Raw genomic sequence first — 16,906 nt, 5'->3', positions numbered from 1 at the left:
ACACATGTCAGCATTTAATCGTGATATTGTATTATGTGCCTCTATGCTTTATGTTTTTTTTTTCTTTTTTGTGATGAAGGTTTAAACATGGATATCATAACAACTATTATAGTGCCACCCTGTGGTAAAATGGATGCTATGACATATGTAGACTTCTCTAACACTGGTTATACAACTGCCTTGTTTTGTGAATTTGAGAATCCACCTGCATGATAATTATGAACATAAACAAACTTGCATCTTTATTGGCTTGTGTGAAAATAGATTTTTTTATGAAAACACCACATGTATGGGTTCTGGTTCAAGCAATTGTGGAAATGCTTTTTTTTTCGTTTTTGTTTTTGTTTTTTGACTGCCACATAACTGCGACACTGCTAGTATGGACTAATTTCACTTTCATACAGATGCCTTGTTTCTTAACAAGTCAAGATGAAAATTGGAGACATATTTAAAGGGTCGTTCTTCATGCTTGTACCATGTATATGTAGAGTTTTTGCCAATATTACAAATGGTTTCCACATATACTTACATATTTACATACTGTGCACAAACAACAAAAATTGGGGGCGGAAATTTCTAGGTGTGAGTATGTGAGTGAATGGTGTGTCCCTGCCTCTCGCCCAGTGCATGCTGGGATAGGCTTCAGCACCTCCCGCAACCCAGACCAGGTATAAGCAAGTGTAGATAATGGACGGATGGACAACAGAAATTGCCTTACGTTGCCATGTTATTTATGAAAAGTATGTTTTCATAATTTTAAAATCTGAAGAATATGTCAATGAAAACTGAATGTTGATACAGCGAATGGTTCCTCTAGGTGGGTGATTCCACCCCACTCTCCATGACTGATCGGGGGAAGTTTGTTCCATCGTCGTGAGGATGAGGAGCAGTGTGAAGAGCGGGGGGCCGTGAGGAGAGGATGCTGGGAGCTGGAGGAAAGATGGGACAGCCAGCTGGTGGGAGGATGCTGAATGGAGAGATCTGGTTGGACAGCATGGCTTAATTATTGTCTGAAGGTAGGAAGGGACAGTACCATTCACAGATGAGTACACCACTTTACAAAAAAATAATCTTAGTTCAAGTTAAACAAGTCCAAATAGTTAAAGATTAGAAAATGTACTATTATGAGGATTAAGATGTTAAACGTAAGAAAGCTGTCATTTTGTTTTTTCTCCTTTTTTTTGCTGATCTATTTACAACTGTTGTAAAAAAGTCACATCAATGTAGCAATTTCATTAAGTTCATTAGTCTAGGACTACTGTACATACTGCTATGCATTAGATCCTGACCTGAAGAACCTTAGCAGGTACAGTGTGCCAGCAGGGAAATCCTTCAATCTTGAAATATCTCTTTTACCCAGATGACTGTTCATAGCCTACCAAAGGAATGTCACTAAATAAATTCAGATATAATAAGCAGTAATTGCACCCCAGTTCAGCTATACGCTGCCTTCATTTCACTAATCCGGATTTTAATTTTTTTTTTTTTTTTTTTGCACGTGCAGATTTGTCTGTAGGCGTAATGCCTAGATTCAAAGAGGGGAAAAGAAATTTCCTCGCCCTCTGAAAGATACTGAAGTAATGGGGTGTCACTGAGCTCTAGCTGGCAAAGCTCTCCCAGATTAAACTGCTGAGCCTCTCCCATTGTGAAGCAACATAATCTGTGTGGACCAGCTTTACAACCCAGGAACATGGTGGTGGTGGTAGGGCTGATAATCTCCAACCACCCCCCCCCCCCCCCCTCCTGCCCCCACCCTGCCAAAAAAGATGAAAAATATGAGTGAAGGAAACAGTGGGGAGATTTCAGCATTGGTTCCTGATAATTGAGTAAGACCCTGTATCCAGGCAGACCGGCAGCAAGGTTCAACTGTGTTCAACGATGGCTGCTGTTGCTGTTGGTGTTGTGTCTTTGGCTCCAGCCCAAACACGGAGTGATATAAAGTTCTCGCACCCTTGTCTTTAGCCAATATTCGTCCCAAGAGGCGCTGGTCCAGCAAGTGGTCTCAGCGCTAATACAGACGCAGTTTCTCTCGCCGTCTGAGGCAGACTTTGTTTCAATGACAGTGGGGCATTGTGGGAATGTTAGAACACCCGTGCCAGCCCGGGAGCAGACACAGCCATTGTAATACGCCAACTTTTTCAAGATTCTACTTATCAGCGCCACTGTGCAGTAGCGCAGTTGCGTTCTTCGACATTAAAAATGCACCAAACTGGCTACCTTTTCCCAGTTTCTTTATTTCTAGCTTTCAAACTTCCTTGCACAGTGAGGCAATCTGCAAGTACTCAAATGTTAATGTTTCCTTGCAAATTCTAGAAGGTATTCTGATTAAGTAGTGGTCAGTCAACATTCAGCAAGGGACCATTGGTAGATCAAGAGTAACTGTGGAAAAAAATCTGGCTAATTCGTGGAAATTTGCAATGAATATTAATGCATTTAATAATGCACTTACAGTTCCGCATGTATTTTGATAATACACGGTTTAGGATGGTTGTCATTATCGCGCGAATTAACAACACCTGTACAGCTCGCGCCTGTAGCAAATCACACATGTTCTCTGACTGAGGACAGGCGCGAGCTTGGGTACCGGGTGCGCGCTCAGCTGAGGGAAGCGACTGCGGCTTCGCGCGGAGAGCGAGAGAGAGAGAGGCGCAGGACAGAATTCAACGGGAGCGCTACACCGCACTAAAAGGAAAAAAAACAAACACGCGCAATTTGTTTTTTGTTTTTCTAACACATAGAGCTAAGCAGGAGGAATACAGTTCTCGAAGCGTGGGAGTTTACAGCCACGACAAAAACTGGTAAGATGCGAGATGTTATCTTAGCTGCTTGCCTAATAATAGCTGCTACCTGCTCGTAGCATCTGGTGCTGCTGGCTCCGTCCGCGGCGCGTCCGAATATTAAGCAGGCAAGTACACTTGGACATTAGTGATTAGATGATTCTGGGAAGCTGGAAATTCACCAGATATATTGTATTATTTTTTAAAAAGCCGCGTCGGTTACCGGGTGCTGCTGACACGCGCTCTCCGGTCCTCTGCGCATCGCTGAATGATGCGGTGTCGATTTTGCTGCTCTGCGCAAATTACAAGCAGGGCCAGATTTTAAGAGGATGCATTATATTGTGTGTTTGGCCTACAGCGGGCGGATATGTGGATATATACGTTAACAAACTTTAATAACCGCTATGATCTGCAAAATGACGAAACGTGCATTTTCATTTGCAATGTGCAAGGTTTACAGATCGTGTTTTGAGGCCGGTAGCTGCAGGTTTTCATCGGTGGGAAACGGTGTGCTGGACCAGAAATTATTTTTTAAAAACCCGGTTCGGTTTGTGAAGTACTTGGACTGTTGTGGTCGGATGACGAATTAAATAATTCGGGTTGTTTATTTGTGACATTTCATCCGGCCTAATGAGTGAACGTCTTTTCGTAAGGTTAAATTGCCTAGTGTTGCTAGATGATACACTATGATATAACTGTTCCAGGTATTCCAAAGCGCAGATGTGAGATTAGGATTTCTGCGATGTCATCGGTGTGTGTAAACGGCATGTAGGCTATAATAAATATGTACTCGTGCATGTGTTAGAGGGAATGCATTATAAGGCCCCGGGTCATTTCCCAAACCTTCCGGCGTCCTCCAAGTTAATACTGGCAGCACAGGCTACTTAGGATGTGGTGGTGGGGTAGGCCAATGCAGTAGCCTAGAGCCAGGAGCAAAACACTGTGCCACTTTCGCGTCATGGACGTATAACTGCACTGTCACTGTAATTCCCTGCCCCGAGTGACATATTTTGCGTTTCCTCGACTGTTCCCGTTGAAAGTAGCGGGTTGAGCGTTTTATACTGCTTTAGCAATGTTTATCAGGAATCTCGCACGTTTTGACGTAAGATCCTTGCTCATGCTTTCCAATAAATAAGTAAATAAACAAATAAACAAACAAACTGGAGGGTCAATTGCTGCATACTGTATAGCTGACCACATAGCTATATTGCAACTGGAATAGTTATCAAAATCTGTGAAATAAGCGTAGTTGTGTTCTCGTTGTAATGCAGTTCTGTGGTCTGGGGGTTTAAACCTGGCGTTTAAACTGCAGCACAGCACGCTGCGATTGATAATAAGCGATGAGTAAGCGGTTGCGTGTGACCCGTGGCAGTGTTAAAACGGCGCATCCTCGTGCCGGAGCATTGCACTCGTGCCGTTCTCGCACATGGACGCTGGCTCATGGTGAGGTGTTGCTGCTGTGCCACAGAGACGGGGAGATGGGTCGGGGGGGGGGGGGGGGGGCTGCCAGCTTTGTACACTGGAGCTGGAGCACAGCTGGATGAGCCTGCAGCTGTCCCCGGGTTCCAGTGAAATGAGGGAGATATGGAAGGGCTGGGAGTCTATGCACACACACACACGCACACACACACACACACACGCACACACACACACACACACACACACACACATAACTTCCTGGCACTCACAGTTCCATGTCTGTAGCACAGATTCTAATATATGCAAAATCCCTATTCTAAAGGGTGAAGAGATTTAATTGAACACGGTTCCTTTTCAAGCTAAGTAGGTCACAAGCTCATCATTGCTACAGAAGTGGTATTAAGGGTCTCCCGTTTTGACCAATGTTGATGGGACTCTTTTATATAGGTGACATGACTTACTTTGCCAGTGGAGGAGCTGTCTAAAAGTTCATTTACGGCATCTTTAAGTAGCAAGCCTGTATCTTTTCTCTTTCGCATCACTTTAATATTTCTAGCACGGAATGGATATGTAGGCTGTAAATCCATTTTTTTCAGTTTCTTTGTGGTCATAAGTCTTTCATATCGAACGTACTAAGATCCTAAGAACTTACTAATTACTATGAACTCTTTCACTGCTAAGTAGACTCGTTGTGTTGTGTTAGGATAAGTGCCTCATCTCTCAGCAGCTTCTGGTTGTGCAATATCATCTGCACTTCTGAAGTAGGATCCACAGAGACATTATTTTTCCATTTTGAATTATTGACCGTGGTGTAGAGCGGTAGCCTGGTTAGAACCCTTGTCATCTCCTTCATTCTTTTCTATGTCAGCACCCCCCCCCCCCCCTAAAAAAAAAAGAAGTGCATTGCTCCATGAATTAAAGATGGCAGGCCTAAAATGATGTTCGGAGAACATGTGACCTCGGTGAGGCCCCGCGATTGGTCGGCAGAGACGATGGCACGTCATACGCCCTTTGTGTCGCGCTCCTTGTTTTCGCGTTCGCACGGTCCCGTGCGCACCTGCTTTTCTGTGCGGTGTAATTGGATCATAGGTGTTCGGTCTCAGCCATTCCTAAACTGACAGCTTTGTCTTCCTCTGGAAACCTTGCTTGCTTGTCCTTTACCCGGGTGGAAACTAGGGGGAAACGTACCTGCATACACGGTTTCCAGAGATGTGGCAGAGCACACAGAGCAGCCAGTCGTAGTTTCAGGCATGTCATACTGCAGAAGTCCCGTCTAGATATCGGTAGTTATCTTTGAATCATAGTTTTGTGTCGGATGAAGCAGTAAGCATGTGGTGTGGCGAGGTGTGCCTGGCTCTGCTAAAACCCAGGTCGCGGGTGTCTGAAGAAGTAGCTTCGTTTCTGTCTGTCACACACCACATACTGGCCAGTACCTGGGGCTTAAAAGCACCCTGCTTCTCTGCAAGTTTTTTTTTTTTTTGTTTCTTCCTTTTAGTTACTTTTTGCTGTTAGTCTTTACTTTTAGTTACTGTACTCTTGTCGTTTGAGAATGTGCTCAAGAAGACCAGCGGTGTTGTGAATACTGTGGACCCTTGTGTGTGTGTGTGCATGTGTTTATGTGCGTGAGTGTCTGTGTGTGTGTGTGTGTGTGTGTGTTTATATGTGTGTGTGTTTATACATGCGTGTGCGTGAGTGTGTTTATGTGTGTGTGTGAGTGTGTGTGTTTATACATGCGCGTGCGTGAGTGTGTTTATGTGTGTGTGAGTGTGTGTGTTTATACATGCATGTGCGTGAGTGTGTGTGTGTGTGTGTGTGTGTGTTTATACATGCGTGTGCGTGAGTGTGTTTATGTGTGTGTGTGTTTATGCATGCGTGTGCGTGAGTGTGTGTGTGTGTGTGTTTATACATGCGTGTGCATGAGTGTGTTTATGTGTGTGAGTGTGTGTGTGTTTATACATGCGTGTGCGTGAGTATGTTTATGTGTGTGAGTGTGTGTGTTGTACTGCAATGTAAAGGGTCACTTCTATGCCCCACACAGCCCTTCAGCATGTCAGCGTCCGTTTGCAGCTGCCCCGTGTCTCTGCACCATGTCTCTGCCCCGTGTCTCTGCACCATGTCTCTGCCCCGTGTCTCTGCACCATGTCTCTGCCCCGTGTCTCTGCCCCGTGTCTCTGCCCCGTGTCTCTGCACCATGTCTCTGCCCCATGTCTCTGCCCCGTGTCTCTGCCCCGTGTCTCTGCCCCGTTTCAGCTGCCCCATGTCTCTGCCCCGTGTCTCTGCCCCGTGTCTCTGCCCCGTGTCTCTGCCCCGTGTCTCTGCACCATGTCTCTGCCCCATGTCTCTGCCCCGTGTCTCTGCCCCGTGTCTCTGCCCCGTTTCAGCTGCCCCATGTCTCTGCCCCGTGTCTCTGCCCCGTGTCTCTGCCCCGTTTCAGCTGCCCCGTGTCTCTGCCCCATGTCTCTGCCCCATGTCTCTGCCCCGTGTCTCTGCACCATGTCTCTGCCCCGTGTCTCTGCACCATGTCTCTGCCCTGTGTCTCTGCCCCGTGTCTCTGCCCCATGTCTCTGCCCCGTTTCAGCTGCCCCGTGTCTCTGCACCATGTCTCTGCCCCGTGTCTCTGCACCATGTCTCTGCCCTGTGTCTCTGCCCCGTGTCTCTGCCCCATGTCTCTGCCCCGTGTCTCTGCCCCATTTCAGCTGCCCCGTGTCTCTGCCCCATGTCTCTGCCCCGTTTCAGCTGCCCCGTGTCTCTGCACCATGTCTCTGCCCTGTGTCTCTGCCCCGTGTCTCTGCCCCATGTCTCTGCCCCGTGTCTCTGCCCCATTTCAGCTGCCCCGTGTCCCTGCCCCGCTCAGAGTCGCGGGCCATATGGCTGGTTTATGAGGGGTCTTCGTCCTTGGCACCTCGTCAGTCGGCCCGGTCGCTGGGTGGGGGGAACCGCAGCGGTGCCAGGGTGGTGTTGGGTCGCCCCGTCGTGGGGCACAGTGGGACTTTAATTAAAATCGCATTATAAAACCCTGCTATTTATTTCCCCTTGTCCACTTGGCATGAGATGAAAAGCTGGAAGCTATATATATATGTGTGTGTGTGTGTGTGTGTGTGTGTGTGTGCGTGCGCGTGCGTGCGTGCGTGCGTGCGTGCGTGCGTGCGTGCGTGCGTGCGTGCGTGCATGTGTGTGTATTTATATTCAATATGACCCGCTTGATTTTGTATGGATGCTTCATGGAGGCGTTGTCAGTAGAGGGCATGTCTTGTATGTTTTGACTGGGTCGATGGCTGGACGGTTGGACATATGTTTGGAGTAGCGTGCATGCTCGTCTCGCGGTTTGGGTGCCAGTTGTACTCCGGACTCTGGGTTCCTCACACTGCGCAGCCTCACCAACATGATCAATTGTGTGCGGAGAAAGTAGGGCAACTCACCTCCTCCTTTTCCTCCATTCACAGAACCAGTCGTTCCATGCAATATTTCCCCATTCCCTCTCTCACTGTCTGTCTGTCTCTCTCTCTCTCTCTCTCTCTCTCTCTCTCTCTCTTTCTCTCAAATCAGGCCCTTGTTCTTCTGAAATGTCCTGCTGTGCTCGTTTTTAAAATTTTTTTATCCAGCTCCAAATTCTATTTTTATGGATATAACTGCATTCCCGGAAGAGGTGCAGAATTATATATTTTTTGGCTTGGCTCCACGGAGCCAGACGTACTTTGATGGGGGGGGGGGGTGGGGGGGGCTGTTTGACTGAGCAGAGCCACTCCCTGGCTCTGAGGGTTCTACCTCCAACCAGAACCAGACCGGGCAGTTCCGCTCGTGGCCCCCAGGGGGCGCAGCGTTCCACGAAGACTGCTGGAAGCGGTCCAAACCTGGAAACTTCCTGCTGACCCCCTGATCAGTGATCAGAGATGGATGGATGCGGATGCTGCAGTGTGTGTGTGAGACTCATGCCAGGGCCCTCAAGCTACAGACAAGCTGACATCACAATCCCCTGCCCTGAAAATGAATCTTAACCAGAAGCCTGAGCTCAATAAAAAGTCAATAAAAGAAAACATAAAGAAATGTTTTCTCATTTTACATGAGGCAATGTCACTCCTAAAGAAGTCCCTGTAAGTCATGTAGTTTAAGTGTCACTTACATGACATGGAAAGAGGAATCGCGGTAATCGCGTAGGCCTGCTTATCCCATCAATTCCCAGATTGAGCCATGTTCCCACTGCTTTGACTGAACAAATATTGACGAAGAGCAACTTTATCCCGTGGGTCGAACGGCCGCCCCGAGTCTCGATGGTTAGACGTCGCGAGTGGAACAATTCCCGCATTGATGCGAACATGTCAGAAGTTTCCTTTGTGGATCACAAAGGCTCCACCGCAGTCACACTGGAGTGTACTTTAGCGACACACTCCTCTTCCCGGCCCTTTGATCTTCCGCGTTTGTGCGTCCTCTGGCTTTCATTCGCGCATGAAGGGACGGAGGACAATGGTTCCATTTCGGCTTTTTTTTTTTTTTTTAAACCGGCGGCCATGTTTTTCATCTGCTGCTTCAAAGGCGATCACTGTATGTGCCCCCGCAGTGGATGCATGTATGTATGGAGGTTTTGTTTTGTTTTGTTTTTTGTTTGTTTGTTTTTCTTTCTCTCTCTCTCTTTTTTTTGTCACTATCTCATGGATCCACCGTTTGAAAGCTCAGTTCTGACAAAAGCAGTTAAGCTTCGGTCAACAGAAATGAAAGTGATGGAATCAGGACGGCATCGTGCTGCCAGGCGGTGAGCGCGGCGGGCCGTCTGTTGGGAGCAGGTACGGCGTTGTGTCTGTGAGGCTCGTTTGGGCCTCCACTCTCACACCTGGGCCACCTGAGAGCACCTGAGAGCACCTGAAGCCGGTTTGGAGATTTCTGAGTGCGAGTCCCCCGCGCTTCTGCTGCCTCTCCTGCCTTCATTAGAGCGCTGCAGGTCTGCTTTGTGTGTGTTTTATCACACTCATACACACACATACACATGCACACGCATGCATACATACATATACACACACGCACACACACACACACACATACACACACACACGCACGCACGCATACATACATACACACACATACACGCACACACACACATACATGCACGCACGCGCACACACACACACATGCACACACACGCACACACACACACACATACACACACATGCACACATACACGCGCACACACTCACACACTCACAGGGGCACACACACACACGAGCACACACACATACATACACACACACACGTGCACACACACACACGCAAACACACACACACATAAGCACACACACGCTCACATAAGCACATGCACACGCACACACACATACACACACACACACATGGTTTTCATTCTTCCTCTCTGATCACCAGTGATTTATACCTGGGACACCAGTTCAGTCTCTGTTCAGTCAGGAGCATTAATCAATGACCTATTAGGTGCAGTAGAAAAGAAAACCAGACAAGCACTACTGGTCAGATTAGAGTATCTCTGGCTTAGGATGTGGGGAGACTGGCTTGGGCTTGTCTTTACAGGGGTACCTGTATATCCACGTGTGTCTTTACAGGGGTACTTATATACCCACATTTTCATAATGGGCAGCATTTCCCCTTCTTCTATTTCAGGCTTAGATTTGGAAACTAAGAAACCTGTAAATAAGTAACTATTGATTTGCTGACTGCCATAAAGCTGTTATGCCAATCTATGCAATCCACAGTGTATACTGGTATAACACAACATCATGTCCATCAGAAAATTAATAGTTACTGAGTTATCTTCATAAAAGTGATCACACAAGTGGAGAATGACTTGAGTGTTAGTTCATGGAGATAAAAAAAACTAATAAGATTACATTATTTGTTAGTTATGAGAAAATAACATCTGTCATATTTTTTATCTTTGCCTTTAAAAAAATATGCTGTAATAGAATGTAAGTTATCTAAATTAATTTCCTTTTATTTAAAGACAAATGTTTTGAGATCAATAAATAAAAATTGTAAATTGCTACTTCTCTTGGGTGGACGGCTACTGCTTTTTGCTATTCTTTTGCTATGCTATCCACCACTGTGGATCCTAACCAGAATTTATTTGTTGCATTTAGAATGTGCATTTTGGAAGTTTTCTGTTTTGATGGGCAAGACATCTATGATGCTAATCGTTTTGTGCCTGTTGTCTGGCCACAGTAACTTCTTCCTCTAAAACTAATAAAAAGAAATGGCTATCTGGTCTTCTTGAATAACCGTTGCTTGTGCCCTCAGACAGAAAATTACATTTTGGACCTTAGCATAAATTGTGATTAGATTGCGTTAGATGGCAATATGCCGTCTCGACTTTGACATTATGTTGACCTTTTGCTTCCAATGAGTGAAGTCATCTCACTGAATCCATTTAAACTTTAGATCCAGGTCCACCAGAATTGATTGGCATTTTCTCATTGTGATGTCATAGAGGGTCCAGATGGCACACCGTGTTCTGTGAACGCTGTGGGAGGGGCTTAGGGCTCCCCGACTGTATCCCTGTTTTAAGAATGAGGATTTGTTGAGGAGATATTGTGATAGTTTAAAACAGACAAATATATGACAAATTAAAGTTAAAAATTCTGATTTTTTTATGAATTGGGTGGTGAGTGCAATGAGTGTGTGGGCACAAGTCTTTGTGCAGTTCATTTGTTTTGCACTGTTTAATAGCAAGGCAGTGGTGTACCATTAATGTGCATTTACTCATCATTTTATAATTAGTGCAATGACATTACGTTATATTGCATTAGAGAACATTTCTGCATTTAGCAGATGCTCTTATCCAGAGCGACTCGTGCTTATTACATTTTTACATACAATCCATTTATTCAGCTGGATACTTACTGAAGTAATTCGGGTTAAGTACTTTGCTCAAGGGGTACACTGACAGTGCCCCAGCACTGAATCAAAACCACGATTAGGCCCTGTACCCTGACCATTACACTGCACTGCCGCCCCAGTAAATACACGGTCATGGTTGGGTTAATGGTTCGATTTAGGGATGGGATTTGTGTTCATTTTTGGGGACTTTGGGGGGGGAAAAGGGTTAAATTGAGGCTGGGTTTAAGGTACAGTTGGGCTGTAGCTGTTCTGGCAGTATCTGGATTTACTCATCGCAGTAATGGGGCTTGAAATGAACACCTATCTGCTGGGGAAAGGCAGGCAATAGTCTCCTGTGGTGAGACATTTGGTCTCTATTTGGTCAGGTTTACCGGACATGTCGGTGGGTGTTTTCTTTAGTGTTCAAGTTGTTTTGATCCTTCAGATCAGTGGCTCCCAACCCTGTTCCTGGAGATCTACCGTCCTGTCAATTTTCACTCCAACCCTAATTTGGCACACCTGACACTAGCTGTTGAATAAAGTGTGCTTTGATAGAATTCAAGTGAAAACCTACAGGACTGTAGATCTTCAGGAACATGTTGGGAACCACTACTTTAGATCCCCTATTTCCATTTAGTGCTGAGAAATGAAATGAATGCAGACATTCAGTTATTTTTGTGTAACTGAGCGCAGTGTGTAGTAAAACAAGCGGACTTTGAAGGGTTGCAGGTTAAATTAGGTGGTACCTTCTCTGGAGAAATGTATGCTAAATGGTTGGGATTTGGTTGGCCTCTGTTCTCCTGGTGGTAGGCTATATAGAGCCAATTAAAGAGAAGCAACCTCTGTGTCTTTCTCTTATTTTATGGAATGGAGGTTCAGTGCATTGAAGCGTTGACCGATTTTTGGAAAACCAGGGTTCTAATGCGATGTAAAGTATGAGCTAGTAAAGAAGTAGGCTAAATAATAGTGAATCGCTCCAGTAATAATGGAGCTAAAAGAACACTGTGGTTTCTTCTATTAAAGTAAATCTCCCCTGAATTACAGCTGAAAGTCGTACTACTATTACTACTATTACTACAGCTACTACTGCTTATATTTAATAACAATAATAATAATAAAGGTTAATCGAGTTCTCTCTTGTGACGTGGTGATGTCGAAAACTCGACGTTGCAGCGGTGGTTTTGAACCAGAGAGAGAGAACAGGTGTGTTTAGGTGCCCTTTGTGAGGCTGGTGAATGTGCCTGACGCCCTTCGGGGTGGTGGCGGTGGAAAGGGGGCGGGGCCCTTGAAGCGGCCTGTCCCGCCGGTTCGTTATTCGCGCGGTTTTTTCGGCGGTTTTGGCGAGCCCCCGTTTGATGTGTGAGCCTTTTTGTTAACCGCGGGGGAGTCCGCGGCGTGGCCTTTGTCGGGTGCGGCGGCTCGGGTTCCCATGCATCGCCGCATTGTTGGCTTCCCAGTGTTACCCAGGCCCCCCTGTGTGTTCCCTCAGGTAGACCGAAGAGTCCAGGTGTGTGTCTGTCGGTCGGGGCTGTCAGGGACACGTGGAGCTGGTGCGGTGACACGTAGGCAGCGGGAAACCCCCCACCCCCCCCCACCCCCGACCTCCCCAACCCCAGTCCCTGTCGTAGGGTTGATCTGCTCCAATTCTGTGGGTCTCGTGCCAGTTTTACCCAAGTGGTGCCCGACCGTGTGCCATGGAGGACCGAGAGTGTGAAGGTTTTCATTCCAACCCATCGCTGCGCCCGCTGACTTCACTAATGAGCTCCCTCCTCTCTGGATGAAGGCGTGTTAATTAGTGAAATCAGCGAGGAGGCGATTGGCTGGAACGAAAGCCTGCATACTCTCGGCCCCTCCGCGGCACGCGATTGGGCACGGCTGGTTTCCCCGAGCGACCGCCCTCCGGAAGCGCAAGCTTCGTAACCGCTTCCGCGTCGCCCCTTCCGATGAGGTGACCTCTGACCCCCAAAAGTCTGGGCACGCTCTGCTTCAGGCTCACAGGCGTGGCGTTCCAATGGGGGGGAAGCCAATCCTGACGGCTCTGCGTTTACAAAAATAAATAAATAAAAAGTGGGGGGCGACATAGCTCAGGAGGTAAGAGCGGCTGTCTGGCAGTCGGAGGGTTGCCGGTTCGATCCCCGCTCTGGGCGTGTCGAAGTGTCCCTGAGCAAGACACCTGACCCCTAGCTGCTCTGGTGTATGAGAGGCATCAATTGTAAAGCGCTTTGGATAAAAGCGCTATATAAATGCAGTCCATTTACCATTTACCAAAAGTCATAAAGCATTTCCTGCTAGCCTGCTAACCGCATGGTCATTCTGTTCTCCTCTCATTGATTACGAGTGTGTGTGTGTGTGTGTGTGTGTGTGTGTGTGTGTGTGTGTGTGCGTGTGTGCGTGCACATGTGTGTTTGTGTGTGTGACCGACTATCGGGGATCGATATCACCGTGACAAAATTAGTGACACAGACGTCACCTGATATGATGTATTATTCTTTGATGGAGGAGAGGGGGGGGTGGTAATTCTGTGCCTGGTTCTATTTATCCTACCCTGGGGGCAGAAGATGGCAGTGGACACCGAGGAGTCTGACCCCTTGTCCAAAATGGGTCTCCGCTTGGGGAGAAAATGAGTTTTGACAGAACTGCGTTATTTCTCACTGGGGGACAGCGGAGGATGGGGGGGGGGTGGTGCAGTTCTGGAATACATTGTGTGGGTTCTGGTTTGTAATAACTGATATTATCAGGAGACCTGCATGTGAAGCACGTATGTGCTGTATATTAATACAAAATGGCTGGAGAACAAAGAGGTTGCGTATTCTGGTCTGGTTTTTTTCCTGGGAGTTAATTTCTATGGGTTTAGACTGTAATTGCAAAACGAGGGAAGCCTGGTTTAGAGATGTTCCTCTTTCCTGTCGTCCGTTTCCACAATAGAGGAAAAAAAGGCACAGAAACGTAGCATGTCTTCCTCCTCTGTTTTATTTCCTTATCCTCTTATGCTTTTCATAACACCGCAGGCCATTGTAAACACACAAAAAAAATAAAAAAATCACGTATCTCTTTGTACCTCCCCACGCGTCCGACGTCCCACGCCGTCCTCATTTGGTCTTCAGTTATTTTTTATTTCTTCTTTTTTTTTTCTTTCCTCCCCCAGTCCACATCTGTCCTGTCACTAAGCGGACAATGGATGCTTATCATCTTAGCAGAAATAACACAGAAAGAAAAATGAAGAGGAGAGAGAGACAGAAAGAGAGAGCTAGAGAGAGTGAGAGAGCGAGAGAGTGAGCGAGCGAGACACAGGGAGAGAGAGAGAGCGAGAGGGAGAGACAGAGGGAGAGACAGAGAGAGATAGAAATAGAGAGAAAGAGAGAGAGAGTGGGAGACCGAGAGAGAGAGAGTGAGGGAGAGAGAGAGACAGAGGAAAGAAAAAGGGGAGAGAGAGAGGGAGAGGGAAAGAGAGAGAGAGAGCGAGCGCACGCTGGTGCTGCACAGCTGACTGGGTGTAAGGCCCGGCAGCAGCGCCTCATTACAATGATAAAGTGAAGGCCCCGGAGAGAGAGAGAGAGAGAGAGAGACTGCGTCTGGCAGCAGCTACACTCCGCTACACCACAGTTAGCCGCTGTGGTGTACCCCCCCAATACTCCCCCCCCCCCCCCGCCCCACATGCCCCCTTCCACGCTTTTTCGCCGGCAGATGGACAATGGAGGTTTGGTGAAAGGGCAGCTCCGGGGGTGTCCATTGTGGCCTTTGATATTTAAACTTGCCCCGTCCCGCCCCCAGGGGCCGTCCCCCCTCCCTGTCGCCATTGTTTCCAAAAGTGGGGCAAAAGAGGAGAAAATGAAGAGGGGGGCGGGGTTAATATATAAAAATCGGGGGGGGGGGGGGGTAGTGATTGGTAAGCCCATGACAAAACACAGATTGTCCCCTTTGATTAAGTTTGATTTTTTTTGGTTTGTTTTTTCTTCCTGCCGAATTAAGGAGATGGGGGAGGTGACGCTTTGTGTGGATTGTGTCGGAGGAGGTGTGACTCGTGGCAAGATGTCGAAGGGTTTCGATTCTTTTTTTAAATTATTTTTCTCGGACACCGCGAGGAGTTCGCCTGTATGCGGAAGCCAGGGGAGCGGAATTGAAATTGGGAATGAAGGAGCGAATGAGGGAAGACTAGAATGGACTGATTGGACAAGGAGATTGAGTAAGATTTGGGCCGACCATTAATATGACCTGCGAGTGTGTTGTTTCGGACACAGCCCGAAATTTCAGTCAGCGAAAGGCAGAGGCGACGCTAAGGGCGTAAGTCTAGTTAAGAAACGCAGAGACCCCAAGATCTGCTGCCCTCTACGGGGGGTCTGGGAACGTGCCACCGCCCTCCTCCCCTCAAGAAATGTTTTAAAAGAACTGTGCTGTGAAATGAACATTACTGGTAAATTCCAAGGGGAGGGGAATACTTCAGGCTATTGATCAGTGTATCCCAATCACAACTTGAAACCCCCATCTTTATTATAAGAAAATATAGCCTATATTCTCATCATCACGTCATGTCATTGGGCGGGTGGGCAGGGGGGATGTTCTTCTCCCCCCCCCCATGAATGACGCCCTTGGGGGTTGGAAGCGTGCACCCTTTGCCCGTTCAGGCCTACGGAAATGGACTCGTATTAAATCAAAAAAAATTGAATGGGCTTTTTATATCTCTTAAATTGGGATTCGAGTGGGACGCTGCGATCCCCTCCCCCCTGCTGGACGTGCGGTTCACGTCTCTCCCTGTGAAACCGAAGTGCCGCGGCTCTTCCGCCGCGCGTCTGCTGTGAAGGAGACGGAAGCTGCTGCTTCACAGACGGGCCAGATGCCCGGGGCGATCGTAAAAAGCGTCTGTCACAGATGCGGGGCGGGGAAAAACGAAACGGCGGTCAAATAAAACCGGCGTGCGTCCGCGCTGCCCGTAAGCGTCCTCGGGCTCCGGGGGGCTAGGGCGCTAGCATTCGCCCCAGGGGTAGTAGTCGCCCCCCGTCCCGTGGCTGAAAACCCGCTCGGCATTTCTGGAATTTGATTAGGTTGCGTCTGAGAGGAACGTGGAGGTGTTCACCGTGCGCAGACGTCATTAAGGCCTGCGCTACACCTGTTTGCTTTCGCAGAACTGAAGGAATGAACCGCGGGAGGATTTTAATTAGAAGCTGGCGGCGCCTGAAAATGTGCGTTTCATCTGCTGCTGACGCGCCGTTCGTTAAGACATAAAAGGCCAGAGAGACTTCCCCTTGAACTGTGTGTGCGTGTGTGTGTGTGCGTGTGTGCGCGCGTGTGTACGTGTGTGTGTGTGTGTGTGTGCATGAATGTGTGCACGAGTGTGCGTGTGCACGTGTGTATGTGTCTGCGTGTGCGTGGGTGCATGTGCATCTGCGTGCGTGTGTGTGTGTGTACGTGTGCGTGGATGCATGTGCGTTTGCGTGTGTGTACGTGTGCGTGGATGCATGTGCGTTCGCGTGTTTGTGTGTGTGTGCGCGCGCGTGTGTACGTGTGCGTGGATGCATGTGCGTGCGTGCGTGTGTACGTGTGCGTGGATGCATGTGCGTTCGCGTGTTTGTGTGTGTGCATGCGTGTGTGCCATGTGTGACTAAGTAAGTAGGCCAGCATCTGCTCCCCGTGCCCATCACACAGTAAACGTCTTCCGAACTTTATGGCAGTTTGCAGAGCTCCCTGTTGATGAAGTCACAGCCTTTCACTGCACATGTTATTATAACCAGTTTAATTTGTTTAATTAGCGCGGATCACTGAGCAGTGTGATTGGATGGCACTGGACGCTGATGAATAGTAAGGATTGACACGCGAGCCCCTTCCCTGTGAAGCTAATTTGCGTCTGGCCTGCATCATGCTTGCTGATGGCTGACCGCTGGCTC

At 47.8% G+C, this 16,906-nt stretch overlaps 1 protein-coding gene across 3 annotated transcripts in view; it reads left to right on the top strand.

Annotated features, from left to right (window-relative positions):
* Positions 1–2,462: 2,462 nt before the first annotated feature.
* nfasca (neurofascin homolog (chicken) a) overlaps positions 2,463–16,906 on the top strand; it is a 98,461-nt gene continuing 84,017 nt past the window's right edge. For 2 of the 3 annotated variants that reach the window (XM_035387897.1, XM_035387896.1), the window contains exon 1: positions 2,463–2,798. The gene's annotated coding sequence lies outside the window, so the exon portion shown is untranslated. The remainder of the gene's footprint in view (positions 2,799–16,906) is intronic. The other variant, XM_035387914.1, reaches the window with a different exon arrangement.

The sequence above is a fragment of the Anguilla anguilla genome, chromosome 13, assembly GCF_013347855.1.
Source record: "Anguilla anguilla isolate fAngAng1 chromosome 13, fAngAng1.pri, whole genome shotgun sequence".
Lineage (NCBI taxonomy): Eukaryota > Metazoa > Chordata > Actinopteri > Anguilliformes > Anguillidae > Anguilla > Anguilla anguilla.
This window is presented reverse-complemented; position numbering and strand designations above follow the sequence as displayed.